The following is a 16,645-nucleotide window of genomic DNA, read 5'->3' on the forward strand; positions in this document are numbered from 1 at the left end:
AAAGAATGTTTTTTTAAAGCCTTTGACAGGCAAGGAAAACAAGGACCCTCTATCAATCCAGGGAACTGGAGAGGTCCTAGTGTGGGGTGAAAATGGAGGTCCAGTTTGGGTTCCAGCATTCATGGAGTATATCTCAGGTGACACCAGAGGACAGAGAACCAAATCTGATGAGGCCAAAAGGGGGTAAGGAGGATCACAGTACTCTTCAATCATTTGGCTTTCTGAAGAAATCTTGAAATCAGTTGAAGAGGAGGGTAAGCATAAAGGAGGGTTGGGGGGGGGCATTCGTAGACTACAGCATCTCCCAGGGAAATCACTGCTGTACTTGCTGTTGTCAAGGGATGCAAACAAATCACAGCAGGGAAGACCCCAACGGTCAAATATAATGTTTGCTACTGACTGAGGGACCACCCCTGATGCCCCAGGAGTGGTCCCTCAATCAGTCAGTAGCAAACAAGATATTTGACCCCAACGGTCAAATATCGTGTTTCCTACTGACTGATTAGGGACCACTCCTAGGGCATCAGAATGGACCTGCTGAGCCTGTCTGCCAATATGTTGGATTTCCCTGGTATGTGTTGGAAGTTGAAAGTGGTGTGAAAAGATAACTTATTCTCAAACTCTCATGGTTTCTCGGCACAGTGGGTATGAATGAGTTCCTCCTTGTTTGTTGATATACCAGACGACTGGCATGTTGTTGGTGTGAATCTCAACAGTTGCCAGAGGTAGACCGTCCTGAAAGGTTTGCAAATTATAGGACAGCTCATCTGCAGGACATGTATATGCAAATCTGATCTTCAGGTGAGTCCACGTCACAGGGAAAATCGTCCCTCAAAATGCCCCCCCCCCCAGACAGGAAGCATTGGTGGTCACTCTGGCTATTGGAAGGGGAAGGCTGAAAGGTCTACCTACTGAAAGATCAGAACAAATCCACCACTCTAAATGGCTTCTGCAAACACTGGTCACTCTGATAGGAACAGATAGGGGATGATGCAGAATTGTTCATTGAACAGCCAGTGTCCACTGTAGAATGTGCATAGAGTATTTAGTTAGAGGTACTAGAATTATAGCAGCTGCCATAGATCCCAGGGTCCATAGAATCAATCTGGCAGGAGGAGATGGATGAGATAATACAGCTTGTACTTAGAGTCAAAATGTTGATGTGATGTTGGGGCAAGGAAGCTACTTGCGTAACTGCGTTCAGCTGAGCCCCAATGAATTCCAAGGTTTGAACAGGCAATGGTTGTGACTTGTCTGGATTTATGGTGATGCCTAGCTCATGGGAAATCTGATATAGTCTCTAGCCTGAGAAAGTTGACCCTGGGTGGTGGAGGCAGTTAGGAGCCAATCGTTCACATATGGGAATACATAAAACCTTTCCAGTCGTAGATGAGCTGCGACTACTGCCATCCATTTGATAAACATCTGGGGAACTGTGGTGAGTTCAAACAGCAGGGCTCTGAATTGGAAGTGACCGTCTCCAATGCAGAAGTGCAGGTGACTTCTGGAGCGCCTATTTTTTATGTGACACTACGTGTCCTTGAGATCCACAAAGCACATCCAATCATCCTTTCTTAGTAATAGAAGTATTGACTAATCCATAACCATCCGGAACTTCACTTTCTTTAGATATAAACTGAGTTTGCTTAGGTCTAGGATAAACCTCAGGTCCTCTGTTTTCTTTGGCATCAAACAGAAACAGGAGCAAGTTCCACATTCTCTCTGTTCGGCTAAAGGCCCCCAACTGCCTCCAGAGTCAGACAGTCAGACAGCACTAGAGCACTGAAAGGGCTTTTTGGAAAAGGGTTCCCTAAAGCCCTGATATTCTGGACCCCCTCCATCACTAGGATGGTGTCTCCTATTAAAGCCTCCTCCTTTGTCTCTGGAAGAGTACTCTCCACTTGGATCAGGAAAGGAACCTTGTGATTTTTGGAACCAAGTTTTCTTAGCCCGATTTCTAGAGTAGGTTCATAGGTTCATACTAGGCTATCTGCCCTAGGGCATTTATAAGCCTAGCCTGAATGTGTTTGGCTTTCGCCACCCATTTTAAATTTATTTTGCTATGCCCTTTTTCGAGGTTAGTATACTATGCCTCTGTCTAACAGTGACACAGAAGTGATACCCGGGGTAAACCTATGATCTCCCATCCACTCATCAAGATTCCTCTTGAAGAGAGTCAATGAGGGACTCTGCCTAACCTGGACTGGGATTTAATTCCAGAGTGAAGGGAGCCTCTGGGTTATAAATATGTCCCTCCAGCATGTCCTATTTATTTCAGTGCTGAGGTTCAAGTCTCGAGCGTAGCTCGATGGGATTTGGATTTTCTGAGGTGCAGCATGTCCATTAACTCCGGGTTGGACATGGCTTTATACGTCAGGCACAGATCGCCTCTGAACAGGCGGTATGCCACTGAGTAGAGCTGGAGTTTCTTTAACCGGCAGCATATGGCATCTGTTTGAGCCCTTTGATCCTCTTGGTGAGGTACTTTTGGGGTCTTTCCAGTTGCTGCAGGTGTCTGGTAAGGTACATCCCTAAAAGATCATTGTACTAAATTATGGGCCTGATGAGGGATGAGTAAAGTGGCACGATGACGCCCCTGATCTAGATGTGAATCCCTTCATGATTAGGTGGGCTATATAAAATGTTTTTCTAACCACTTTGGCCACGTGGTTGTCAAATGAGAGATTGCTATCAACTTGGGTCCCCAGGTCCCTAATTACTTCTTCTGTACTTAATGGATTACCACCTATGTGGTAATTTGTGGGCACTTTGTTTTTGCCAAAGGGGATGACTATACACTTTTTGGCATTTAGCTTGAGGCCATGGCTCTGGCACCAGTTGTCTGTTTCTATGAGGCCCTTTTGGAGGATGCTTGTGTCGACTGAAGAGTCGATTATGGCGCCCAGTTTGCAGTCATCTGCGAACCTGGTCAGCCACAGTCCTTCCGTGTTGGCCTGTACCTCCAAGAAATATGTACCGAACAAGAGAGATCCCAGGACTGAGCCTTGTGGGACACCACTTGTAACTGGTTTGGAGTCTGACATGGCTCTAGCAATTCTAACCATGTGGGTTCTGTCCTTGAGCCAGTTTGCAATCCATCTAGTGACACAGGGGCTTATATTTAAGCTGGTGAGCTTATCTATAATGCCCGAGTGGGGTATTGTATCAAAGGCTTTTGCGAGGTCCAGGTAGGCTGTGTAGACCACCTTCCCCTCGTCAATGGCCTTGGTGACTGTTTCAAAGAAATCAACCAGGTTTAAGAGGCAGTATCTGCCCTTAACAAAGCCAAACTGGGTCGGATCCAGTGTTTGTAGGTCCCCAATATCTTTATTTATGAGGTCCATGACGATCCTTTTCATAGCTTTGCAGACCAAGCTAGTCAGGCTTATGGGGCGATAGTTTCCAGGATCCGTTGAGGCACCACCTTTATGGAGAGGGACCACTGTTGCTGTACGCCACTCTTTGGGCACATATTCTGTAGTAAGGCTGAGATTGAACAGTAGTTTTATGTTTGGGTTTAGCTCTTCTTGGAGTTCATGTAGGACGCAGCCCGGGACACCATCTGGTCCCATTGATGCTGTGTTTTTGCTTTGGAAAGGCGGCTCTTACCTGAGCATCTGAGGTGTCAGGGGGGGGCAGCACTCTGCTTGGATAGATATTTGCCCTTTTGGTGGGGAGGGGGGGGGGAGTTTGCGCTGAACCTGTCAGCTAGGATGTTGGCAATGTCTGTGGGTTCAGTGTATTTTTTGTCATTTTGGACTAATTCTGAGCATATCTGGGAATTACCACCCAGGTTCCTAACATAACTAAAGAAAGCCTTGGGATTATCCTTAGTGTCCTGTGCAATTTTTCTCTTGAAGCTAGCCTTAGACAATTTTATGTGTGCCTGTGGTTTTTTGCTAATACTGATCAGTGATGCCTTCCCTTTTTGGGATTTTGCTCTATCATTTAGTAGCTTCCTCCTTCTATTGTATAGTTTGTTTATGGCTGGGGTCCACCAGACAGGACGTCTGCCTTTGGAGGATTGGGTCTTGGTTTTATTTGGGATTGCATGATCCATGCATTCATGAAGGTGTTCATAGAATGCGTTTATAAAGGATTCTGCGGTCTGGGCCGTATTTTCCACAGGCATGGGCTTTGAAGGATTCCACCTCGGTTTTGAGGAGTGTGAAATTTGCTTTAGAGAAGTTTTTCACTGTGGTTTTCTGGGCAGGGGTGGGGTCGGGGATGTGAATATCCAGTGAGATTAGTTTATGGTCTGATCTTACCAGTGAGGGATACACTTCTGGTCTGGAGCACAGAGTCCCCATGTTGGTGATGATCAGGTCCAGTATGTTTTCCCCTCTTGTGGGAGTGGTAACAAGTTGTTCCATAGCATTTGAGTTTATAAATTCTAGGAACCTTTGGGCTAGGGTGTTGGAGCTAGAGTAATGCTCCCAGTCTATGTTTGGGTAGTTGAAGTCGCCCAATATAATGGTGTTTGGAGACACCTTCATATTTTCCAGTGTTCTCAGGAAGGCCGAGTGGGGTTCCTGGGTTTGGGAGGGTGGTCTGTAGCAGGCTATAAACTGGAAGGCAGTTTTACCCACTGTTAGTTGCACATGGATAGTCTCTGATGCTTCGTGCTTTGCCACCAACCTGGAGGTGTGGGTATCTTTGATGAATATCGATACTCCCTCCTTTTGTGGTTCGGTCCAAGTTTTGGGGCTGAAAAGCATGGTATGAGGTATAACCTGGTAGTGCTGGGGTGCTCTCGGGAGCCCTGAACCAGGTTTCTGTTACTGCACAGATATCGATGTTCTCCATGCTAAGGAGAGTTTCGAGTGCGTGCATCTTGAGGTTTAGACTTCTGGCTTTGAGTAGCATTACTCTTAGTTTCTTATCCCTTGTGATACCTATGGAGGTAGGTTTGTCTTTTGAGCCTTGCCTAAAAAAGGCACTATGGGGGTAGCAAGAGCCTTTGCCAATATCCGAAAGCCCAGGGGTGACAGGTGCAAGCCGTCCGTAGCGAAGCATCGTGGCTTGTCGAGCATATCATCCCAAGCTGACAGGCATTGGATCCCCTTTGAATGACACAAGTACTTAAGCCAATTGTTGAAACTGATCATCTTGTCTTCATATTGTGGCATCATTCTTGGTGAGGGTAAGATGCTACTCAAGGTCAGGGTCATACCGGCCTGGGCTACATGCTCAGAGAGCTCCTTTATGTCTCTTTTCATGTAGTCCAGGGAGGTAAGTCTCAGGTCATTCACACCAGCATGGACAATGACTGAGTCATATTTGTACTTGCCTTGGAGTGACCTGAGTGTTTGTGTTATGTGGCGGATCCTAGCATCCGACAGGCTGCTCACCGTGACCCTCTCCTTGTTCAGCCTGGTGAGCGGGACGTCAGTGTGCCTGACGATTGAGTCACCTATTACAAGTGTATCAGGTGTGTTGTTTAGTCTTAAGGCTGTGACTGTTTGGCACACTGGCTTTGTGAGATGTGTTGCACGTGTTTTGTTTTGGGGTAGCGGCTGCTTGGGTGTCTGCTTTGGAGGTCTCTGCTGCTTCGGCAGATCTTTATTTAGAGCCTCCGAGTATGTTTTTGTGTGATTATGTGTTTGGTTTGCTGTCGTGGTAGGTCTATGAGACTGGAATTGTAGTGAGTGTGGTTTACTTCTCCTCCTGACTGGTTATGTCAGTACTGAGTTGAGAGAGCTTAGCCTCCAGTTTGGCTACATGGTTGCATCTCTCACATGTGTTGGAATTTCTTGGGAGGAGGAGAGGGTTGTCTGTGTACATGAGGCAGTTGTAACATTGCCTCAAGATTCCCAGATTCACCAGCTGGACCGGAGAGGAGATTGACAACTGACCTTTGGACATGCTAGAATAATATTGGGAATTCCTTAATAATTGAAAACCAGGGCCAGTGGGGAGTGAGGGTGTAGTGCTTTTAATTTTTAGTGCTGACTTATATAACTTAAGTGCAATGTGTTACAGGTAACTTAAATGCAAAAACGACAAACAGTAACTTTCTTTCAAGTGAAACAAGGAAATAAGTACAGTAAGCAATACAGATATCACTAGGGATCCACAGAAGCGCTGAGAAGCCAGATTAGGTGGAATTAGCTCCAGGAAATAACAAGCAAACAACAAGCATATAAACAAAGCTAGATTCAGCAGGCCTGGATCTAGTCTATGCTACAGCAAACAAGGTGTACCAATTTCAGTAAGATACAGTTCAAATATTCAGGCACTATAAACCTTTAACCAGAAATTCCCAGCTCAGAAGGGCAGAGTCCAGCCTCTTCTCCCACAAGAGTGCAGACCACAAACCTTCTTGATGTAAAATAACTGGCCTGAAGCCCAAGTGCTTAAACCAGAACTAATACACTTTAAGAATAACAGACACTGGGCTCTCAATCAGCAGTTCCCAACTTAGAAGGATGAAAGCTACCTGTCCTGCCACCACAGTGCATGCCACAAACCTTCCTAATGTAAAACAACTGGTCTGAAGCCCAAGTGCTTAATCCAAAAGACTTAGAATGATAGCTACACTTTAATCAAGTTACTACCAAGCAGTAATAAATACAATTGAATACTTCAGAGAATGCCTGGATTAGTGCTCAAGTTACACAAACAAAGCTAGATCCAGCAGGCCCGAATCCTGTCTATGCCACAGCAAACAAGGCGCACCAACTTCAGTAAGAAGCAGTTCAGATATGCATGCACTATAAGCCTTCAACCAGAAATTCCCAGCTCAGAAGGGCAGAGTCCAGCCTCTCCTCCCACAAGAGTGCAGACCAAGAACCCTCTTAATGTAAAATAACTGGCCTGAAAGCCCAAGTGCTTAAACCAGAATTTATACACTTTTAGAATAACAGACACTGAGCCCTCAATCAGCAGTTCCCAACCTAGAAGGATGTAAGCTACCTGTTCTGCCACTACAGTGCAGACCACAAACCCTCTCAGTGCAAAACAACTGGTCCGAAGCCCAAGTGTTTAAACCAAAAGGCTTAGAATGAGTTACACCAAGCAGTAATAAATACAATTGAGTACTTTTAAGATGATGCAAAAGTAAAAAAAAGTAGGTAGAAACACAAGTACAGTAAAAGCAGATGAAATTTTTTTTTTTTTTTTTTTCTGAACAAGTGCTGAGATCCGTTGAGGGGTGGAAAACTTGATCCCCAAGGCAGACAAGGTCTTACCTTCTTGCTCGGTGCAGGTCAGCGTGTCCTTCAATGATGGGCCAAACAAAGAAGACCCATCAAAAGGGGCATTGACCAAAGACACCTTAAAGTATTCCATGAAATCAGAAAGCCTCATCCATGCATGTCTGCATATTGCAATGCTGGTGCCGGCTGCCCTTGAGGATCCTTCTGCTGAATGGGAAACTAGCCTCATGGAAGAGTTTGCAAGGGAAGTAAGAGTAGTCAGCTCTGGAGAAACTTTACTTAGCTCCTCCTTAGGCAAGCACTCCCCCAAGGACTCAGAGTTCCTTCACCAGGTCTCTCTGTAGGTGAATAAAATGTGGCTAGTAATTAAGCGTGCTAAGTGAAAAAGTCGCCAAGGCAAACATGCGTTTCCTGAACCTGTCCACCACTCTGGACTCCCTGTTCGATGGCTGGACAGTCGAGTGCTGCTGTGAGAGCTCTTTCTTAGTAGCACATGCCACCATCACAGCATCAACAGGAATGTCCTTGCTCCATAATGATCGATTCTGAAGGGGAGAAAATCTTATCTGGTCATTTTGATACAGGCTTTCTGGTGTCCAGCTCTTTCCATGCCAGATGGGTGACAAGATCAATAACAGCGTCCACTGTAGGAATTAACCAAGATGTAGATGAGCCTGCCCCAAAGACCTCCAAGAATACAGACTCCTCCTAAGAAGGATTTTTGGATGACCAGCCACCTCTTTGCTTTAAAATTTCCAAGATGTCCACAAAGAAGACATTGTCCGTTGGTGATTTGGGGAATCTTCTCCCTCATTGTAGTCCGTATCCTCAATGAAGGACTCCATAGGGGAGCCCAAGTGCCTCCTCTTGCACATCCTTTTCTGTGGGATATTCAGGTGAGGAGTCGGAAAGTACAGTTGTGTACACTTACCATAAATGTAGATGTTCGAGTGTATTCACTGTTGCAGTGATTACATTAGGGTAATCTGCTGGCAGGTTGCCCTCAGTCAGCCTGAATAACAAAGTCTTGGGTCCTGTGTCGGTTGCTATCTCCTCTTCCATGACTTCAAGTCGTCAGGGGTATAAAACATGCAGCTGACACCATTTTATTCAGTTTTTCTTGCCCCAGATGTCAGGTGCCCCCCAAATGGGGAGCAAAAAAAAAAATATATATATATATATATATATATATATATATATATATATATATAAACAGCAATATATGAAAATGCACTTTTAGCAACATAAACTTTACCTTCATCTAAAAGCAAATACACTACAAAGGCTTTAGAGTATAGTGAAGAAAAGAGAAGTTATAGAAAAGGAGGATGGCGGGAGGGTAGCCCGGACTGCAACAGTGAATACACTCGAACATCTACAATGTTCATCGACAATGTTGCAGTCATTACATTTGGGTAGAATCCCAAAGCTATGGATGGGAGGATGGAACTAAATAGCATTAGGAGCGGCTATAAGGCCCTGCAGAACTGCAGTGGCAAAGCCTGCCCTGGATTTAGAGAATAGAGGCAAATGATAATGCTTTCTGAAGGTAGGAACAGAGCTCCAAGTAGCAGCTTCTAGAATGTCTTTGGTTGGAACTCCTCTGAGAAAGGCTGCTGAGATAGAGGCAGCTCTGGTGGAATGTGACCGGATTCCCTTGGGTACAGGTTTACCATGATGCAAGTAGCAGAAATGAATGCAGTGGCTTATCCACTTAGAAATAGTCTGCTTTGATATAGCCTTCCCCTCTGATCCTGAAGCAAATGCCACCAGTAGTTGCTCAGACTCTCTTAGAGATTTGGCCCTGTTTAAGCAGAATCTTAGTTGTCTGTGTATGTCCAATGAATGCAGAATCCGCTCCCCCTTGTTCTGCGGATATGGGTAAAAAGTTGGCAGGTGAATAGTTTGGTTAAGAGCCACACTGGATACCACCTTAGGCATAAAGGAAGGATTGGTCCTAAGTGACACCCTGTCCGGGTAAAATGTAATAAAAGGCTCCACAGCCATGAGAGCCTGTAGTCCTGAAACCCTTCTTGCTGAAGTGATTGCCAAGAGGAAAACTATTTTCCAAGATAAGAACTTTATATCCGCAGTAGCTGCTGGTTCAAAAGGAGGCAGGGTGAGTTTTTCCACCACAAAATTGAGGTCCCACACAGGACTTGGTGATCTTCTGGGAGGCCTTAAATGTTTGGCCCCTCTAAGATACTGTTTTAGCAGAGGATGAGAAAAGATAGGAGGCTCCATGCTGTAATGAGTCGAGATGGCAGAGGCATGGATTTTTATTGAAGAGAAGGATAGGCCCTTGTCAAGCATCTCAGTCAAGTATTATAAAATCTGAGGGATATTTGGATTTGCTGTGTCCATTCCTTGTGCTTGGTTCCAAGCACAGAATCTTTTCCATTTATCAGCATAAGATTTTCTAGTACTAGGCCTTCTGGCTTCCAAAATGACATCCATAACAGATTTACTGAGAGGTGTTGTTTGAATAATTACATGATCAACCAAGCTGCAAGATTCAGAGTTTGGAGCTGAGTGTGCAGAATTTGATTGTTCTGCTGAAACAGTAGATGAGGTATTTGAGGCAAGTTCCAAGGAGGGAGTTGAGACATATTCCTTAGAATTGGGTACCAGTGCTGGTGAGGCCAGTCTGGAGCAATTAGGATCAGTTTTGTTTTTTTCTGTCTGACCTTTAGTAAGATCTTGGAGAGAAGAGGCAGAGGGGGAAAGACGTAGACTGATAGGTTTTTCCAACTGAAGGATAGAGCATCCACTTTCCATGCTCGTCTGTGATTAAGTCCTTGTGCAGAATTTGTCCAGTTGATAATTTTGGGGGGAGGCAAATAGACCTATGTCTGGGCTCCCCCATTTCTGTGTTACCATGCTGAAAAACTTGTGTATCCAATTTCCACTCGTGCGGGTCCATAAGATTTCTGCTTAGGTCTGCCAGAGTATTTTGTTTTCCTGGCAAGAATTGAGCTTGAAGATGTACTTGGTAAGTCAAGGCTGTGTTCCACAATGTCATGGCTAGTCTGCAAAGGGGGTAGGAATGTGTACCCCCCTGCTTGTTTATGTACCACATAACCGTGGTGTTGTCCGTCTTTATCAGTAGTTGTCCTGGATGAAGCAAGTCCTTGAAGGCTGTCAGAGCATTCTGAACAGCTAGCATCTCTTTCTGGTTGATATGCAGATGCATTTGTTTTGGGCTCCATATGCCCTGAATGCATCTCTCCGCCAGGTGGGCCCACCAAGCACAGTCTGATGCGTCTGTAGTTAGGGTTTGCATGGCAGGGGGTAGAGTGAATGACAGTCCCTTGTTTTGGTGGCATGTCTCTGCCCACCAAAGAAACTCCTGTTGTAAGCAGGGAATGAGAGGAATCGTTGTTTCCAGACTGTGACAATGTTGACTCCATAAACTTTTAGGTACCACTGAAGTTTCCTCATATGCAGTCTTGCATATGGAATTAGTAGAATGCAAGATGCCATGAACCCAAAAGCCTGCAGAATTTGTCTTGCAGATAACTGAGTTTTTGATGCCATCTGTTTAAAGTATATAGTCAGTTGCCTTTGTTTGTCTGGCCATCTGGGCAGTTGTACTCAAGCTTGCACCCAGGAATGTAATTTTTTGAGAGGGTACCAGTTGTGATTTCTTTTCGTTTATTGTGTACCCTAGGCACGTTAGACGCCTTTTTACAAACGCCAGATGTTGAAGAAGAATGTCCTTGTTTTCTGCTTGAATGAGACAGTCATCCAAGTAAGGATAAATTTGTATGCTTCTTTGTCTGAAAAATGCAATTACTGGTGCCAGGCACTTTGTAAGGACCCTGGGCGCAGTAGATGAGCCAAAGAGCACTGTAGAGAATTCATAATGCATAAAACCTGCCTTTAAGTGACGGTATCTTCTGCATGATTCCCTTATTGGGATATGCAGGTATGCCTCTTAAGTCTAGAGTCACTAACCACGCGTGCTTGCCCAGCATAGGCAGTAGCTGTTGTAAAGTTAGCATTTTGAATTTTGGAATATCCAGGAATGTGTTCAGAATTGATAAGTCCAATATTGGACGCCAGGCATCGTCTTTTCTGGGTACCAGGAACAGCCTTGAATAAAAACCTTGTCCTTTTTCCTGTTCTGGTACTGGTTGAATAGCCCCATTATCCATGAGGGACGTAACTTGTTTCTGAGCCTCTGCCCATTGATTTTGTGGCAGATCTGGCCAACCATTTGGAATTGGCAAAGTATGGAAATGAAATATGTATCCCTAGGGTACTATATTTAATACCCACTTGTCCTGGGTAATTAACTGCCAATTTTGAGCATGAAGTGCTAATTTTCCCCGCAATGGGGCTGCCAAAAGATAATTGCTTAGTGATGGTAGAGGGAAGTCATTGAGACTGCTTACTGTAGGGTTGTGCTTTATTTCCTCCAGATTTGGAGATGGAGGCACCCCATTGCTTTGACCTGTAAGAACCCTGTGATTGGTATCTAGAGCCTTTTGAGCACCTGGAGGCTCTGTTGGACACAGGAAAGGACCAATTTTTAGTAGGCCAGTGCCTACTGAATCTGGGAGGCTGCACATGTAAGAAATCTTTTACAGTTTGCATGGATTTAGCTTTGTCTTCCATTTTCTTTAAAACCTCTTCTACCTTATTACCAAACAGAGTATCATGCTGTAAAGGGGTATCCAACAATTTGAGCCAGGCATGCCTTCTAATCACAGATCCAGTAACTGCGGCCCTGCAAGAGGCCTGCAAGGAATCAAAACCACATTGCAAAGTATGCTTTCCAACCTGTTCTGCTACATGCAATAATTCCTGTAATTCTTTATTTTCCACACGATCAGAAATCAACATAACTTTGTTTCAATAGGCCCATAACATGCTGTTGATATTTAAGCATATGAAACTGGCAGTTTAAGGCCCTAATTGCCAAGGTTGCAGACGTATAAACCTTCTTTCCCCATCTATCCAGCACCCTGGAATCTCTATCACAGGGGGTAGGATTTTTGGCTGTAGAGGCCTTTACACCTTTGGGACCCTGTGAGATAGTTTCAGGATCAGCAGCAGGATTTTTGAATAGAAAGTTGTGGGAGTCAGGAACCCTGTAATATCTGTCTGGCTTACTAGGAGCCGGAGGTAGGGAATCAGGAGCCATGCTTGATTCCGAAAACACATCATCAACAATGTCTAATACAGGAGGTATAGCCAAAGGCCTATGCTGAGGAAGGAGGAGGAAATCCCTAAGACTCTTTTTTAATTCAGAGAAATTCTGATTCTCCCAATGAAAATGTTCCCTTAAAGTATGCAAGGTTTCTCCAAAAGAATAATCCTCAGGAGGAGATGCAGATGGGATGGATTCTTCCGCATCTGAATCCTCATAGGGTGGTATAGAAAATTCCTGATCAGAAGAGGAATCAGAAGAAATAGAAACCTGATCTGAAGATTCATAATCAGTGTCTTGCCTAGGCCTCTTGATAGGGGGGAGTTGGGACCCCTTGATCAAGGTAATTAAGTCCTCAGCCATTTTGATCATCTGTTTTTTAGGCATAGGGGCCTGAGCACTTGGCTCATGCGTCAGTTTTTTAGACTTAGAAGTTGTTTTTGATTTTGTTTTTGAAGCTGGCATTGGTTTTATATAAAAATGTTGAGGCCTGAAAACACCCTCAAAAGCCGATGCCTGCTCAGCGGCTCCGGACCCATCCAAGGGAGAGACATTCGCGGGTTCAATACTCTGAGAATCTCACGGCATATCAGACTCTGCATGGGTCTCGGTAGAGGCCTGCGACTCAAAAGTAGCGGGTATCAGGGGCTGCAAAAGCGCCTCAATGAGAACCGGCGAACGGCTTAGGAGAAGCTTTGTCGTTGGTTTTGGACCTCGACAGTCTGTCTGTCTTTCTTTTTGTGAACTACGGTAGTCGGATTGCTATCCGACGACATTTCAAGGTAATTAAATCTGGATTAAATCTAGCACAAAACCGACAGCAAGGCACGTTATGATCTGGGCCTAGGCAAGGAATACAGTACAAATGAAAATCCTTATGAGATATTTGCTTCCCACAAGTAATGCAATTATTAACTTTTACCGACATCGGTAAGGAGCAAGAAAAAGTTTCCCCAATGAGGTACTTAGCTTTAATTGAAGACTTTGGTTCTGAAACTCGAATGCGAAAATTTCAGGAGTCTGCCAACTGGCACTTGTGAACTGCTTCTGCTTCGGGCACCGCGCGGCAAGAAAGACTGAATAAAATGGCATCGGCTGCATGTTTTATGCCCCTGACGAACTGACGTCATGGAAGAGGAGACAGCAACTGACGCAGGAACCAAGACTTTATGTTATTCAGGCTGACTGAGGGCAACCTGCCAGTAGATTACCCCAATGTGATGACTGCAACAGTGAAACACGAAGAACATCAGGAAGGGGCCACCTCAGGTGGAAGAGCTTAGAGGCAGGCTAACCCTGGACAAAATGGAAGGATGAAGGCCCAGATCTGATGCAGGGACATAGGGAGGAGCAGAAGTCAAGCTCTGTCTGCAGAGAAAGACTTTTATAAAACTCAGAAAGCTGAAGGTCCTGGGGATACCCTCCCCCACTGCCTCAGAGCCGCAGCCACCGAGGAAGAAGGAAGGAGCACCCAAGAGCCCTGGCTTTCTTATAGAACTGGGCCTGCACTGTTGAGGGCCTAAGCTCCAAGGGGCAGGTAAAGATCTGACAAAACTGGAGCCGAACCTTGCCCCTCAGATCCATACACAACATCACGGACCTGGGACTCACTCTGATCAGAGGACCTTGGAGTAGAGGTAGTCAAGGTGACTGTCAATGTCAAGGAAGCAAAGGTCCTCTGACCTAACCCCGAATCCCTTAGCAGACTGCTGTCCTGGGGCTCAGAAACTACTATTTGCATCGAAAAAGGGGAAAAAAGTGGTATCCATGAAGGAACACAGCTGGAAGTACCCCTATCTGGATCTGAGCCTTGATAACGGACCTAACCATTTTGTCCATGTCATTGTATAGGCTCCTACAGGATCTGGAAGAAGCCATGGAGGAAGGTCTTAAATGTCTAGGGGTCTGCAATATCTTTGTCAGCATCGTAGGACACATTTATCTTCTGGATCTCCCAGGTGAACGATCCCAGGTCCAGGGGATTTACAGATCTGAGAAAGTGGCTTAAAGTCTGGACCCAAACTGGTAGGATCTCGGTCCAGACGTAGGCTCACTCGGAGCCATCAAGTCTATTGGATCTGAGGAAGCCGACATAGATCTAGGCGCAGATATTTTCAATCCGACTCTTGTAGCAGACTCCGGGCACCCTGGATTCCTTATGTCAGTACTTGATCCTCATTGCCTTGAAGTCCTTAGAGGGAGTTTGAGCCCCTGGTGAAGAAAGTGGAGTGGGCAAAAGCCCTTTTAAAATTAACTTATTTTTAATTTATATGCTCTTGGACTGCCCCAGGATTGAAACCCTCACAGATCTTGCAAGGGGAATCCAAATGGGCAGCCACCAAACAATAAACACATTTGTCATGTGTGTCTGAGTGCGGGATTTTCCTATCGCAATCAGCTCATCTTTTAAATCCAGTTGGCTTAGCCGTAACAGTTAAATAACAATATGCCCTAAAGCAACCAATCGTAAAAAGTAAAGCTGTAAAGTTATATATATATATATATATATATATATATATATATATATATATATATATATATATATATATATATGAAAAAGGCCAAGGCTAGAAGGGACAGGAGAGGTAGGAAGATGAAGAAAAAAAGAGAACCAACCCTTGAACCCTAAATAGAAAAGGGAGGAGTACTATAAGATTATAAGGTAGGAAAATTTTTAAATATTAAGAGAAAATATTTCACTTAACTGACACTGAACTCAGCACTGGAGAATGCATCTGTACGCACTGGCGGCAAACGAGATTGGAGGAGGTAGAGTTAGGGACAGAGGATTATGGGTAAGGGAGGAACTCAAGCCTGGAAGCTAAAGTCTGTTGAAGGTGGACGAGTCGGATCCAAGGATTGGATCCGTAACCCATCAGTGAAGCAGAATGAGGACATCATCAGATTCCAGAATCATTTGTTAAACCTGTCAATATCTAGTAAAAAATGTCTTAATAAGGGATTCACTGCTAATATTGTACCCATGGACAGCCTTGCCTTAGGCCATCACTCAATTTAAAAGACTTCCATAGCCAATTATTCAACCTCACCCTTGAGTGCCCACACATACATATTCCATATACGGTTTAAATATCTCTCAGGAATGTCTCAACATCAATATATTCATCACATATTTCCTACTAAAGCAAATCATATGCCTTACTGGTTATCATATCTGTTTCTTTAAATGTATGCAAAATCTTTTGAAAAATAACTACAATCTATTCGTGTTCATTTTTTCTATTAAAGCAAAACCCAAACTGTGAAAATACATCATGCAATTTTTTTCAACCATTTTCTAATTTATAGTCTTTCTTTCCCTCCTTTTTAAAATGGCATTGTTGCTTCTACACAGAGCTTCCAATAGCAACGGTTTCACTTCAGAATCCTGAAATATCACAATCCTGAATTTCAGAAAACTTCATAATCTGGAAGCCCAAAATCCTGAAAACTCAAAATCCTGAATTCCAAAAGACTGAAAACACACAGGATACATATACTGACTACAGAGAACACAAACCAGATTACATTCCACCAAATATAAGCATGGGGGCAAGCCCCCCTGCTACTTAAATATATCAACTCCAAGACTGCACTTCACTACACTATCATGAGTTATGTTGTAGTATAGCAAGTTAAAAGGGAATGTTACTAAGGTTACAACAGGCAGTCATGAAAACATGATGGTATGTTTGCCATTTTTTTCTGTGGAGTGCAATCTTGGAGTTTATATATTTAATTAGCAGGGGGTGCAGGGGGGCTTGCCCCCCTGCCCATACTTGGTAAAAAGTGCTACCCTTTGTATTGTATGTGTTTCTCTGTGTTCTTGTACTGGAATATTGTCAGTGTTATGTCCTGTATATTTTCAGTATTTTGTGATTCAGGATTTTGAGTTTTCAGGATTTTGGGTTCCGGATTATGAAGTTCACGATTGTGATGTTTCAGGATTCTGACGTGAAACCATAGCAACACATACAATACGTTGGAATTTTACTCAATAAGTACCTTACATTCACCACACACACACTGATCACATAACTCAGCAAGTTCTACCACATCTGAAAGTGGTGTACAAGTATTCTAATCTACTCACTCAGGAAGCCAGAAGGTCCACAACAATCTAAAGGATACTGCCTTAATTAGAATATTGCTTACAAACATCTGTCTTTCAACTCACACAGGCAATGCAGTGGCAGTTAACAAAACATATTGATTCATAACACAAGCACGTCCTAGTGAGCATCACTTTTTCACACTGCAGGGGCAAAACAGTTACCAATAACTGCAGCAGCAACACTTTTGCTAAACTGCACAGTATTCAATCTATTACACT

General features: G+C 44.1%; 1 protein-coding gene across 1 annotated transcript in view; it reads right to left on the reverse strand.

Moving 5' to 3' along the window:
- Window positions 1–16,645, reverse strand: part of TMTC3 (transmembrane O-mannosyltransferase targeting cadherins 3) — a gene marked incomplete in the record, with an annotated part of 998,858 nt that overhangs the window by 2,890 nt on the left and 979,323 nt on the right.

This window comes from Protopterus annectens, chromosome 11.part0 (genome assembly GCF_019279795.1).
Source record: "Protopterus annectens isolate FY-2018-M chromosome 11.part0, PAN1.0, whole genome shotgun sequence".
NCBI lineage: Eukaryota > Metazoa > Chordata > Ceratodontiformes > Protopteridae > Protopterus > Protopterus annectens.